Genomic DNA, 13,763 nt, shown 5'->3' on the forward strand with positions numbered 1-13,763 from the left:
TTGATAACATTTCCCAAATAAAATCAACCCACGCTTTAATACTCAGTAACTTCAATGCAAAAGTGCATATAGGACAAGATACTGAAAAATATGTTCAAAATCAAGCTTCGGGAGTAAGAAACAAGACAAGGCAATGACTTGTAAACTATTTAAAATCTTGGATCTATAAATTATGGATATTTCTTTAAGAGGAGAATTAGGAGGTCCTAGGCAGGGTAAATAGCATATAACATCTAAAAATGAAACTGGTTCTGTTTTAACTGACAGGAAATGATATGAAAGTTATTTAAGAATAAGATTTCTGCTATGATCAGAAAATGAGATTGTTATATTACAGTGCAACATCTCTACCAAAGTAGAAAATACACACACACACGTGTATATATATATATATATATATATATATATATATATATATATATATATATATATATATATATATATAAAATCTATTGGAGATATGGCATGAAACTGAGGCAACTGCTATTCCACCTATTTAAATAACCTATTGATGCCCCACCCCTAAATAAGGAAATGGAGAAAAAAAGCAGACATCAGCACAGAGTAGACTATCATCATTTCCATTTTTCTGATGGAAATCACTCACCACAACACCAAAAGAGACTAATATCTTTCTAAAAGCAGAAACAATTGATTTCTTGCCAAAGAGAGATATATACCACCAAGCACAGCACCAATTTAGTAAATAAAATAAATTTATAAAATTTTACTGAGACTAGCAGATTACTATAAGCAGTACTACCTCATAAAAATAAAATCAGAAACATTGGAAAAAAGAAGGAATTTATAGAAAGCTTTGAAGGAGAGGAAACTCAAACAAATCATCCTATGGGCATTAGCATTAATGGTGAACCTGAAAGGAAGAAAACAAGCAAATGATAAATGGACAAGATTTGGGGTCATGACCTTTGGCTTCTAATACTATATTCCATGATATGATATATAGCATGAGGATATAGAAATAGTACCAATGCTATATGAAAAGAACAAATGGATAAGATCAGATGGAAGCCACCTGTGCTATAGTTAACAAAACATTAAGTATTGTGTCACATTATAAAGATCTTTGAAACAGGGAAGGGTGACAAATGCTTGGGAAAAAACCTTACATCATATTATTACTAAGAAATGGTCATTTAGAAAATAACAATAACTACTGACATCTCCATCTCTGCAAACTCTGTGAGAAAAATCTATATTGAAATTGGGGGCATCATTGGTAAAAGTATGAAATGGGATAGGCAAACTTTCACAAGTAGTAGTCTCTATCAGAAGGCATCTTAACAGTCATACAAAATTCCATTGTAACAGATGACTATAAAAAAAAAAAACATTTGCTTTGGTAGATCAAAATACTACTTTAAGGTGTCTCCTATGTATGTGTGAAAATTATTTGATTTCTTTTTAGAAATAACAACAGATATGTTTGCAAAAATTGGGTAGCTAATAAAGTCTGTCTAGGACACTTCTATGAAAGTGTATGAAAGCCTGTAGACAGGCATGGCAAAGTGAGCCTTAAGATTGAATAATTAAATTGCACACATGCAACCAAAGGTATATTTGAAACGTCTCTGATTATTCATTTCAAAGAAAGCATAAAACAGGAAAACATATGCTCAATTAAGACACATTTTCCTGGACACTGGAAGATAAAGATAAAAAAGTGAGTCCTTTATATATGGTAAAGTCTTTCAGATGTTTCTGTTCACATGACATTGTATTCATTGCATCAAATCCCAGAATAATGCAAACTTTTAAATAAGATCCAAAATACCCCTAAGAAGGTTTACCTAAACATACATAGTGGATAAAAACTACCTATTGTCTAGACTATGATATGCAGTTTAAGGACAATCCAGGGCAGCTAGGTGTCACACTGGATAGAGCACCAGCCCTGGCGTCAGGAGTACCTGAGTTCAAATCCGGCCTCAGACACTTAACACTTACTAGCTGTGTGACCCTGGGCAAGTCACTTAACCCCAATTGCCTCACTAGAAAAATAATAAAAAAGGACAATCCACATGGATGTTCTATCAATACATATGTTAGGGACAGAAACCATAGGTGGACAAGTGAACTAGAGATGGATTGAATAGGAGGGCAGGCTGGATTATTTTTTATAAGTTATATAGTGTTTTCAAAGATCCTAAGATTTCTCTGGGGAAAAAAAGACTATCTCTTTAATATCAATATTTTTCTGGTGATGCTATATGTCTATAAGTCATAAAATAGTCCAGTCTACAATGAATTTAAGTTGCAGAGCACCCCCCAAAAAAATGAAGAGGTGCATGGTGGGCATGAACAGGTTGACAAACTGTGTAAGAGAAACAGAATAAAGAATATTGTCAGAGATGTAGGACCAGTAAAGGATGTGAGCCAGCCATTTAATGAGCATGAGGGATTACTAAAACATAGTCCACGTGGTCCTTTGGTAGACATGCAAAGTCAAGAGATTTAGAGAAAGAACCCCAGTATATTCAGTATATTCCCTATGGAGGATTTATGGTAGAACATGCATGGGAGTGGGATGGAAAAGGAGAAGGGAACAAGCCTCTACTCTGTGCCAGACACTGTGATAAGTGTGTTACAAATATCATCTCATTTGATCTTCACAGCAACTGCAAACTACAAAACAACTGCAACAACAAAGCACAATCCTGCAAGGTAGGATATTACTATCCCCATTTTACACTTGAGGAAACTGAGGCAGACAGCAGTTAAGTGACTTGCCCAGAATCATACAGCTATCATGTGTCCTAAGTCAGATTTCAATAAGTGCTCTAACCACTGAACTACCCTAGCAATCAAAATATAACACAAGTTATGTTATTCTTTGAAGCATATTTAATAGATAAAAAAACAGAGGAGGTAAGGTTAAAAGTAACTACAAAGGAGCGGCTAGGTGGCGCAGTGGGGGGCAGCTAGGTGGTGCAGTGGATAGAGCACTGGCCCTGGAGTCAGGAGTACCTGAGTTCAAATCCAGCCTCAGACACTTAATACTTACTAGCTGTGTGATCCTGGGCAAGTCACAACCCCAATTGCCTCACTAAAAAAAAAAAAAAAAGTAACTACAAAGAGGCGGCTAGGTGGCACAGTGGATAGAGCACCGGCCCTGGAGTCAGGAGTACCTGAGTTCAAATCCAGCCTCAGATTCTTGACACTTGCTAGCTGTGTGACCCTGGGCAAGTCACTTAACCCCAATTGCCTCACACACAAAAAAAGTAACTACAAAATTCTCTGCACAAGTCCATATCAGAATCTGGACTAGAAGGCATGAATTTTTCACCCGGTCATAATGCACGTGCTCAAATTAAATTATCAATCCTAAACTAAGCTTCACTTTGCCATGCCTGTCCACAGCTTGACTTTCTACTGTTTCAGAAAAGTGGTCTTGGAAGACTTTATTAGCTATATAATTTTATGCATATATTGCTACCCCTCCCTCCCTTGTGCCATCTCTCCATATAGCAGTATATTGTTGCAACAGTTAATGTTGCCCACTTTGAAATTGATTGGGGAGAGGAGAGTAATTCCTATGTATTTCAGACCTCATCTATGAATATACAGCATCTTTTCCTGGAATCTATTAGGGCTCTTTCTAATTTTGACATTAGAAAAGAGGCCTAGAAGCATACTTTCCATCAATAAAGGTTGGGGCAGGATAAAATGAGAAGCATCTTGTTCTTATTTGAAGTATAATTTTATTTTTAAATGCCTATCAAATGAAAAATAAAATTCAATTTATTTCAAATAAGAAGAAGATGCTTCTCAGTTTACTTCATACTAACCTTTATTGATGGAAAATAGTTTTCTAAACCTCTTTCCTAATGTCAAGATTAGATAAAGCCTTCTGAGTTTCCAAGAATCTTATTTGGAGGAATCCTGAGAACTATATCCCCGGTGGCATTTCAGTACTTTCAGTTTCGAATCAGGCTCAAACCAAGAAGTTAGACAAAGTAAGGAAAAGGAACATATTATTTGAAAGCTATAACTTTACAAAATGGGCTTTTTTCCAGTTTAGTTTTACTTTAGGGAGAAATAGTTAAAATACATTTTATTATATGTTAAAGTTTCACATTTAATGAACAGGTTATTTTATGGAAAAAAATTAATTGAATTCAAAAGCAAAGTAACATCACAAGATAAGTAGGGTTCTCATCTTTATAGAAATCCCAGTGTTAGTCTCAGGACAATTGTGAAATAAGGCAAAGATTATAAAGGAATGAAAAGGAGGGCAGCTAGGTGGCGTAGTGAATAAAGCACTGGCCCTGGATTCAGGAGGACCTGAGTTTAAATCCGGCCTCAAACTCTTGACCCTTACTAGCTGTGTGACCCTGGGCAAGTCACTTAACCCTCCTTGTCCTGCAAAATCAAAATGAAAAAAAATAAATGAATGAAAAGGAGAAGGATTAGGCATTTTATCTTATGGAGACTCACAATCCTAGTGTGTGTGTGTTCACATAAAGAATAAATCACTATATTTAAAACAGGATAATTTTTCTTTTGCTTAGATTTTGTCATGTTCCTCCTCTTTCTGACATCACTATTTCTGCCTAGAGCACAGCCATGCACCCAGATTGCCAATGGGTTACCTGCAATTCTTCCCTTTCCCTTATATCTCTTATATTTGTTATCAAATACTGTTTTTTCCACCTTTGCCATATCATTCACATTTTTCTCTCCTCTAGACCTACTGCCATCACCCTAGTACCTAAAACAGCCTCTACTATTTCCATATCCTCTTTAATTCTCTCCCAGTCAACAAACAAGTATATATTGCATACCTACTTTGTTCCAGGCAAATGTTGATTTGGGGTAAAGACTAGAACTGAATGCATAGATATGCATAATACATAGAGGAATCTGCATGGAGATGGTTTAATAATATTACCCCACTTCGATTCATTTTTCACATTATTCCCAGAATAATTTCTCATATGCATAGTCCTGATCACATCACCCCTCTGGTCATAAAAATTGAGAAGTTCTATATTGCTTTCCAAATAAGGTTCAGACTCTTCTGCCTGGCATTCAAGATCCTTCACAATCTAGCACCTTTCCAACCTCATCTATTATGATTCCATTTTCTGTAGATACCTAGGCAAGAACCAAATTCCGAGGTTCCCAAAGGAAATCATGCATGGTTAGTGCATGGCAAGTGGAAAGAGATATATGCACTAAATTATTTGGCTAAGTCTGCCAAGACCACTTCTGTGAAACAATGGAAAGTCAGACTGTGAAAAAGGGCAATGCAAAGTGAGGTTTAGTTTAAGATTGAATAGTTTTATATATATATATATGTGTGTGTGTGTGTGTGTGTGTCTGTATGTATATGTATATATGTATGTATATGTATATATGTATGTATGTGTGTGTGTATATATATATAATGACTTGGTGAAAAATTTATGTCTTCAAGTCCTGATTCTGAAATGGATCTGTTACCTTTAATTTCCTTTCCTCTATTTCCTCATCTATCAAATGTGCTTCAAAGAATAGCAAAACTTGTGTTGTTCTTCGATGTATAATGGATCTTTGATTTCTTTGATTTGTATATTTCCTACAGTGGCCAGGTAAATAACCTTTCCCTGTCTTCTCATACCTTGTCCAAGTCTGACCATAGACCCTCCTCTGCTCAAAGAATACATTGAATCTACTAGAGTCCTTCCTTTAGATCTCTTGACTTTGTACATATACCAAAGGAGAACATGAATTGTCCTTTGGTAATCCCTCACTCCCACTATGTGACTAGCCCACATTCCTTTCTGATCCTACATCAGAATATTATTTTTGATGATGTTTTTTATTCTACTTCTCCTACACAGTCATTCATTGATAATGTTTCAGCACCAGCCCATAGGGGTGGATCAAGACAAAACATGACATTTGCTTGGAGCCTTCATTGAAGCAAGGGGTTCTAAGAAGCATAGGTAGGGGGCAGGTAGGCGGATAAAGCAGTGGATAAAGCACCAGCCCTAGATTCAGGAGGACCTGAGTTCAAATCCAGCCTCAGACACTTAACACTTACTAACTGTGTGACCCTGGGCAAGTCACTTAACCCTCATTAGTGAAGAAGAAGGAGGAGAAGAAGAAGAAGAAGAAGAAGAAGAAGAAGAAGAAGAAGAAGAAGAAGAAGAAGAAGAAGAAGAAGAAGAAGAAGAAGAAGAAGAAGAAGCATAGGTGGACTCTGGAGGAGAATTCTAATGCGGTCACAGAACATCCCAAGTTTTCAAATCTTATTACAAACAATGATTCAGATTCACTTTGCAATTCTTTAATCAATTGAATTCTTCTAAGGGAGCAAACATGTCTAACTAGCCTATGGCCTCTTAGGCTGGTCCACCAAACACTAAGAGTCTATTAATTGCCTTAGATGCAAGTGGCAAGTACTTCTTCTCTAGTCTCATCACTCTTTTCTTACTCCAGTCCTACTCTCTAACCTGTCATTTATTCTCTAGCTCATCACATGGTATCCTTTGAAATCTTTTCTCTACTCCTCCAACTCCTCAATATTTTCAACCAGCATGTCCTCCTCCTCCAACAGAAACCTACCTCTTCACTAAAAATATCACCATGATTATTTGAGGAGAGAGAGAGAGATTGTGTTGGTTTGGTTTGGCATTGAGATCTTCACTGAACCTCCTTACCTCCCACTCCAATCTAGTTTTGTTTTGTTTTTGTGAATTTAGAAATTAAGTCGTTATTGAGTGAGTAAAATGGAAAAGGGGATAACAAGAATGGAAGTAGAATAGTGAGAAGTGAAATATATTTCTTAATTCCTGGCAGAAGAGCAAGAACGAAAAGCACACAATCCTTAGAGAAGGCATCTGTATCATTGGAATCAAAATGCATCAAAGTAACAGAGCATTGAAGTAAGAGAAAGGAAATCTGTGCTAATGTAGATCTTTAGATCTGATTATATATGAAGAGTAAGTTCCAGGATCAGGCTGGGGAGGGTGATACCCTAACTGTATTACTATTTAGAGTTATTGCAGATCCTGAGTACCAATGGAAAATCCCAATGAATTTGTATTTTGGGAAAGGACCAAACCCTGGAAGATGTTAAGTATCTAATTGACATTAATCTCTGTTTTAGGTTATTTCGTGGGGGGAGGCTGGGAAGCAGGCCCAAAGCAAGTAGCAACTAAGATGTGTTTGTGTGTGTGTGTGTGTGTGTGTGTATGTGTATGTATTCAGTTCATCAATTTAATATGAAGTTATTGAGCTTCTCCTCTGTATCAGACACTGTGCTGGGTGCTGGGAATATATACAAAGACAAAACAAACAAACAAAACAAATTATAAAAAAACAAACCCTAGTCAAGGATATTGCTTCAGGGAGAAAGGAATAAAATGTACTCAGATAAGTATACAGGATAAATACAAAGTAAGCCAGGGAAAGCCAAAAATTTTTATACAGATTTTCCAAATTGCAGGGGTACCATACACATAACCTCCTGCCATGTGAAAGGGATAAATGACTATCCTCTTGTGGGAGATAAGCACCTGAACTGTAGCAACCTAGAAATTGTACTAAGTGGAGGTAAGGAGTGAGAACATTCCAGGCATGGGAGACAGCCTGGGAGAATAAATGCACTGGGCAACAAAGGGAACTTTCTTTTTGTACAGAGAACTGCAAGATTGGGGAGGATCTCAATTCCAAGTCAACTCCATAGGAAGTACAGCTACCACTGTAGACTTTGTAAGTTGAGGAATAGTTTAGCTAAAACATAGAGTAAGTGTGAGGAAATAATGCCAAAAGATTCTGGAACAAATTGAAATCAGATTAGGAAAGACTTTAAATACAAATATAAATACTAAAGGCAATGGGGAGCTACTAGAGTTTCTTGAGTAGCTCTTTCTCAATCTCCTACCCCATAGCAAATGTTCCAAAACATTTTCTTCTCTCCTCTCCCCCAAAAACCGCATCTTTAGCTCTAATATTTGCAGATTATGGCTTCACCTCCTACTTCCTACTCCATTGAGGAGATGGAGGGATTTTACATGAACTTCTTCAGGCTGTTTAAACCTTCTCATCCTCATCACTCCTCTTTCCCTTTGGTTCAAAATGCTAGGCAAGTATTAATTATTTATGTAATTCATATATCTTACTCCCTTTGTAAATTTAATGAAATTTATTTCACCAAAGTAATAGATGAAAAGGCTAGTATTAAAATGCAGGATTCTTTTCAAACCACGCATCTCCTGTAACCAAAGGAAGTCTTCTATGTTGGTTATAATAGGGTCTAAACACAAAAAAAAGAAAGAAAGAAAAATGAAAGGCCTGATTTATGTTGAGTTGATAATATCCATTAAAGAAACAATGAAAAGATTCATAATAGCTATGTTAACTAACACAAGGAGCCGGTAGCCATTCATTGCAATTTCTATGGCCCTTATTGTGCAAGATTTAACCACCAACTAAATGAGTAAAAGAACCTCCTCCCAAATCCCTGTCAACTGCATTATGGAGACCAGTTTAAAAACAGGGGAAATGACAATGTAATTTACACTGAATATTAGGGTTCCATTGAAGCTTACATCAAAGTAAAATAATGGAAAGCCAGCTAAAGTACAGAAAATGGTGTGGCTAAAACATTATGTGACTATCATATTTTTACTGCCTTCCTGGGTTTTGAAGAATTTTTTATGTAAGCATGTTTATGCAAGTCATTCTAAGGTCTCAGGAGTTCCAACAGGAAACTGTTCTCTGGATCTAGATGCAGAAAGAAATCTGACCTGGAAATTACTATTTTAAAATATTAATATAGACTCAAGTTCCTTTTATGAGTTTCCAGAGGGACTAGGCATTAAGCTGCTTCACTTACCTTGTTAGCAAACAAGGTTCATTCCATTCTAGGTAGTTCATTTCGGTTGCCTCCCCACAAACAAACCTGAAAAACTATTAGTTTAATTCAACACTCTCCCCCTCTTCTTCTTTTTTTCTTTGGTTAGGCAATAGGAGTTAAGTGACTTGCCCAGGGTCACACAGCTAGTAAGTGTTAAGTGTCTGAGGCCACATTTGAACTCAGGTCCTCCTGACTCCAGGGCCAGTGCTCTATCCACTGTGCCACCTAGCTGCCCCTCCCCCTCTTCTTTTGAAACAACTAAGGTTTTCATTGAATTTTTAATTGGATTTACCAAACCAAATTGTTTCTGTAGACATACCCATTGAGTCAGTTTTGTAATATTTGCTTCTCTTTTTGAGGGAAATTAATTACCTTCTTAGAGATAAATAATAAGCAATGGAATTTCCTTCTACAAAGAGGTGCCAAATGGGGGAAGGTAGGTGGCACAGTAGATAAAGCACCAGCCCTGGATTCAGGAGGACCTGAGTTCAAATCTGGCCTCAGACACTTGACACTTACTAGCTTTGTGACCCTGGGCAAGTCACTTAACCCTCATTACCCTGCAAAAACAAACAAACAACAACAACAACAAAGAGGTGCCGAATTATGGAACAACAGGATGACACTGAAGCAGAAAACAAATCATTATGTATTCTAACTGACCAGATCACTGAATCCTTGGTTAATTGAAATATCAACAGAGAACTGTTCTAACATCTAGTTTGTTGCTCTGTTTTCTCTACCAGCTAAAATTCTATCCCTCCTTCAAAATACAGCTTAAATGTCACCTCTTCCACGAATCTGAATCTGATTCCCTTAGCCAAAAAGAGTTCCCCTGAACTCTTAAAGCACTCTTAGTACTAGGCCATAAGTTTCTTGAAGGCAGGAGGACTCACTGTGTCTTATCTCTCATTGCATCTCCTTTAGCACTTATTAACAGTGCCTTGCACACATTGAATAACTAATAAATGTTTACTAAATGGTCAGATTGGGTCAATAGAAAGACCAAAGAGAAAAACAAAATGATCCTTTAAAAAGTAAAATCATATAACTTCCGAGCTAGAAGACACTGAAAAGGTCATCTAGTGCAGCTGATACATTTTGTAGACAAAGGGAAGAGATGTTAAATGATCTTTCCTGCATCATACAGCAGCAGAACATGGACAAGAACCCAAGTATCATGTTGTTGTCCAAGTATGCTACACTGATTCTAACCAAATGGTACCTTGAGATTGTGAAATGTTTATCAATATTTTGTTTTTGGTTTTGGTTTTTTTGTTTTTTGCAGGGCAATGGGGGTTAAGTGACTTGCCCAGGGTCACACAGCTAGTAAGTGTCAAGTGTCTGAGGCCGGATTTGAACTCAGGTACTCCTGAATACAGGGCCGGTGCTTTATCCACTGTGCCACCTAGCCGCCCCTATCAATATTTTAATGGTCATTTCATACCTAAAGCTTACTTAATAAAAACATAAATATTTTAGACCCTCAAAGATTAAGGTTTTTAGTTTGGGTTATAAATTTCAGGGGGTCTGTGAACCTGAATGGAAAAAAATGCATCTTTATTTTCACTAACCTCTAACTGAAATGATCATTTTCTTCAATTATTTAAAAATGTTATTCTGGGGAGTCCATAGGCCTTATCATATTGCCAAATAACATCCATGGTATAAAAACATTTTTAAAAACCTTCTCAAAAAACATCCCAACACTTTCTTGAGTACAGTCAGAATGTCACCCTGCCCACCATTCCTAAAAAGTATTAAAGGGAATGGAGTTCCTTCTTTAAAGAAATCAACTAACCTATACATTGGTGGTTTAATATGTAACTTTTCAAGATTCCCCAAGTACTTTTAGCCTAGTTCAATTTACTTTAAATTATACTGAAGAAATTATATAGCCCTATATTTCTTTTTATGAAACTTTTTATGTAACTGTTCTCATATCACAATGGACTATGTCATATTGCTTTATTTGTTTCTCAACAATGTCAAAAATTAATCAGTAAGTAAGGAAACAAAGGGACATTAACCAAAAAGAAATGTTATGAGTAAAAAGGCAATGTGTTAGGCTGGGGGGAGGGAGGATGGAGTTGTTTAGAAAATAGGATTTGGGGTAATAAAAAAATGTGGAAGTCTTTCTGGTGCTTGTTGAAGTATGGTCATCCAGTCGCTAGCATCTTGTGTTTTGGGATTTTTCTGTATTTTCAGAATCACTCTCACTTCATATAAGGTTTCCTAGAACTTCTATCTATATTTTCGCAGGGTGGGGCAATGAGGGTTAAGTGACTTGCCCAGGGTCACACAGCTTATAAGTGTCAAGTGTCTGAGGCCAGATCTGAACTCAGGTCCTCCTCAATCCAGGGCCCGTTCTTTATCTACTTCATCACCTAGCTGCCCCCTTTCTTCCCCATATCTAATCATTTTCAAAGCCTTCTCGATTCTACCTCCACAATACATCTTTCTCCTACTTCAAATAATCACATATTTACTTACCTTAAATACAAGCCTAATCCATCCAATAGAATATAAGATTTTTTGATGATAGAAATGATTTCTCCTTAAGTCTTTTTTTTCTTTTTTTTTCTTTTTTTCTTTTCTTTTTTCTTTTTTTTTTTTTTTTTGCTGGGCAATGAGGGTTAAGTGAGACACAGCTAGTAAGTGTCCCTCCTTCAGTCTTTACATCCCTATTACCTAGTACAGTGAATTTCACATAATGGGTCCTTAAATCAATTCTTGTTGGACTGAAATGGGTTGTGTACACATAATGTATAATTGAGAATTTAAATTTTCTCACATTAAAATCATCAATATCATCTTTAATTCTTGGACTTATATCCAGGGATTTCAGGTATTATTTCTGTGATATTGAGTGTATGTTGGTATGTATATTCACAAGCTAGTTTCTAGTAAGAAATAAAACAGCATTCTTGGAATTATCAGACTCTGGCACTGTTGTATATATATATATGTATATATATATGTGTATATATATATATTATGCTTTTTTTAATCTCTGAGTGTTGATGCTTGAGAAATATCATGGCTAAACAATACCTTTTTGTCTGTTTTCTACATATATGTACCAAACCTGTTTAATATTTCCTATGCATTTGAAATATCTATAAATACATATATCTTACCTGTGCTTTAGGACCAGAGACACAGAGGTGAAAGGGAACTTAGATGCCACCTCTAATAAACCCTCTAACAAATGAGAAATAAAGCACAGAAGTTAAGCAACTTACTCAGCCTCATACAACTAGTAAATCTCTGAGGTATGAAACAAACCTGGCTCTTCTTGACTCCAACTTCAGTGTTTTATTATATAACAGTTAACATCATCATCATCATTATAAAAGCTCACACTTATTTTAAGGTTTGAAAAGTATTTTACATATATTATCTCATTTTATTTTTACAGCACCCCTATGAGGAAGGTAATATTATTAAACCCATTTTGTAGATGAAGTAACTAAAGTTCAGAGGGTAATTTCCTTAGGGTCACACAACTGGTGTTTGAGGGAGGATTTGAACCCAAGTCTCAACATTTAATGAATAGACAAATGAAAGGAAAATAAACATCACAGTAATCACAACATATGTTAGAACATTCACTGGTCCTGTATGTGATGAGATTCATACACATGGGTAAAACATAGATGTAGGTAAAAACTGATCGATTTCTCCCCATATCTTCTTTTAGCAGTGTTTTTTGTCCTATTTCTTTGACCAACAAGTTATCCTTGACACAGCATCCTCATTCCAGGCCTTCGCTTTCCCAAAAACACTTGACCTTTCTGTCCTTTTTGCCTTACTTGAAACTTAACTATCTTATGTACTGCTGCCTCAGACTCCCACTATCAACTTTTCAAAAGGAAGACTACCTATTCTTATCCATTGACTTGCATTTTAAAAGGAGCCTTGTGTAGACAATTCTTTAAACCAGGCAGTATGCTGTAGTCACCTTGAGTTTAAGACCCATTGTTAAATTTTCAGTGTGGGCATTTATACCTCAGAAATCAGTAAAAACTAGAAATCCAGGCTTTATTTTTATTATTATTACAACTAGTGATATTTTAGACTCACGAATATGATGGAGATTAAATTTAAAGGTGTGTTTTCAGTACCTTTTTTTTTCTTCCTCTGGGAAGCCAGTTGTTAAAATTCTACCAGCACACTCCTGCCTTAAGTCCCTAAGAGTGGCTAAGGAAAGCTATGTCAGGCAATGCGCTTGCACAGTGTGGAATGTATTTTGAACTAGGTAGACTTTTGTGCTCTTCCAAATCATATTCTATATTCTGCTAGTTAAGGCCCATTCTGTTGATCTCTGCATTCCTAACATCATCTTTAGTCTATGCTTACTCCACTTGTGTAGCTGTAAATATAGAATGCAAATTTTAAGGAATGGAAAGATAATCAAAAAAGAAAATGGGAAAAATTTCTCTGTTAATAACCTCTAAATTCAAAAATCATTCATTTACAAACAACTAAATATCACTATAATTATCATGCAGTTGTAGGGTGACATTAGGAATTCCTCTCTCTTATTGAAGAAGATGCCTCTCTTATCTAAAAAACTGCCAATTACACAGTAATTAGACTGGGAATTGTATAGCTATTATGACTCAGATTGCATAGCAACTATAATTATAGCAACTATTTAAATCTGTATTAATAATCATATAATTGCTTGGCAGTTGCTTAGATAAATTAGAAGATGTTTTGGTGCTTCCAAAATATAGATTTCAAATAAATTCTATGCTGAGAAAAAGGGAATCTTATCTGAAACAGAGCTTTTAAAAAACAAGTAATCTATACCAGGGGTATAAAATAATTAATCAATCAACATGCATTAATTAAGTGCTTACTATTTACCAGGTGCTTTGTTTAATAG

Source organism: Dromiciops gliroides, chromosome 3 (assembly GCF_019393635.1).
Source record: "Dromiciops gliroides isolate mDroGli1 chromosome 3, mDroGli1.pri, whole genome shotgun sequence".
Lineage (NCBI taxonomy): Eukaryota > Metazoa > Chordata > Mammalia > Microbiotheria > Microbiotheriidae > Dromiciops > Dromiciops gliroides.